A 2336-nucleotide genomic window follows, 5' to 3' on the forward strand; every position below is an offset into this window, starting at 1 on the left:
AATAAATAAAAAAGTATTATTACATTTGTGATAACTTTAGTGGTCATCGTTACAAAAGTGATTGTGTCACACATGACACTTTTTAGGCACACATGTTATCTCATTTCAAATAAACTTTTACTAATCTAGAACCATATACATATATATAAAAGGTGATGTCCTATTTTATATATATATATATATATATATATATATATATTATATTTTACCCTTTATATCTTTATAAATATTATTAATAGTCTTTATAAATATTATTAATAATATTTATGTTTTGTAAATGTTATATGTAGTTTGTTTTATAACTATTATTAGTTATGGTCATAAACATTGTGTTTGTTTGTGTGAATAAATTTAAAATATTAGTAAGAGTTACATAATACCATTTTGATTTGCATATTTTTAACGAAGTTTTTTATCAACAAATAATAAGTTTGGTCCAACACCTCCAAACAAATAAATAATTAAGTTGCGGATAAAATTGTCATATCAAATTAAAAAAAATAGTGACAATAGCAAACTAATATATGATTTTTCTTTGGTCATATTAGTTGAACAATTATAGTAAAAGAAAATTGTGTGAGAAACTCAAATAGTATTATATAATATCAATCCATATGCATATTAAAATAACATGTATTAAAATTAATAGTCAATATTAAGAACAAAATAAATTCATAAAAATTTCTTCTTTTTTATCAGAGCCTGGTTTCAATCCAAGGACCTGTGGATTATGGACCCACCACGCTTCCGTGCGCCACTCTGATATTCAATATTTAATGATATTATATATGTGGACACTATAATTGGTTATCCAATAAATTTTATATAGTCTTAATATACAAAACACTCAATCAAAATCAATAAATTTTTGTTACTCAACATCTTCTCGTAAACATCAATGATCAATGTCTAAAAACAAGACTTTAGTGAAACGTGGCACAGAACAAAAATTTGAAAAAAAACATAAAATTTAAAAAATATATTATATTTAATAAAGAATAAAATGTGGTACATGCGTCTTCATACTTATATTTTTAATTTTGTATTCATATTAATCTTAAGACTTGTGCAAATGGTAATTTTAATCTTCATTTTTGTATTCATTGAATGAGTATATTCCTCCTCGTCATATGCATATTTTCTTTTGTCCTTTCACGGGTTTCTCAAATGGACTAAAGAGAAGTTTGCATGTGGTGGGATCAAACACAAATTATGTGCCTAACTGCTGCACCAACTAACTTAGTTATAAAAAACATTAAAAGTTACACCAAACGTGTAAGAGTGTCCAAGAGGTACTTTATTTTTTGCTTTGTGAATTATCAAAATAATATACATTAAATATATTTTATAATATGAATTTTTTTTTTCTTACCCAACCCTTAAATCATTATATCTCTTAAGAAGTTTACTTTAAACCTAACTCAACTTTATAAAATTGTCTTATAACAAAGGTTTGCACTCACTTATAAAGAATGAAATATCATAATCTTTAGTCAATGCGAGATCCAAGACACTCTCCTCACACCGACAATATATTATGGGGTCAACGACTCGATATCCGGTGACTTGATAAGACCAACAAACATTCATTAGGATAGACTCAAAATGATTATAATACAATCTTAAGAAGTTTATATCGAAACTGTATAAAATAAATACGATTTTTAAATTGATTTAATTTGAAGTTTTACTTCATCAATATTGAAAATAGTTATAGTGGATCCGTAATAAAAACAACAACAAATATTTAAAAAACTAATAATCTTTGAAATAAAACAACAATCATTTCACATACAAAATAATTTATTCCAATCATTTTCATATTATAAGTACTTTGATTGTCTAAAGTTTGAATCATAAAAAAAATGAATTTCGTATTATAATAAAAAACAAAAAACATATTTAACTTAATTAATATCATATTTAAAATTATTTTTTTATTAAAAACACTAATGTTTTTACCTCTATGTTGAGATAATATTGTTACAATTAATCATCACAATTAAAATATTATCCATTTTAAAATCCAACTACTTATTATAATTTTATCGTTTAAAAGTAATTAAAAAGTTAACGAAGAAAAAAAAATTATACATACAATTTTTTAATAAATTGAATTTTGAAATTTCGTTTTTAAACTGTACTTTGAATTAAAATCGTATTTTATTTTATATGATTTCAATTTAAACTATTTTGTGCCAAGTATACGGTAAATATAATTTCTTCTGTAAAATCATATTTCATTTAAATCGTAAATACGATTTATTTAACTTTAAAATTAAAAAAAATATCACGATTAACATAAATTGAATTTTAAATTTAAAAAAAAAACTATT

This window comes from Phaseolus vulgaris, chromosome 7 (assembly GCF_000499845.2).
Source record: "Phaseolus vulgaris cultivar G19833 chromosome 7, P. vulgaris v2.0, whole genome shotgun sequence".
NCBI lineage: Eukaryota > Viridiplantae > Streptophyta > Magnoliopsida > Fabales > Fabaceae > Phaseolus > Phaseolus vulgaris.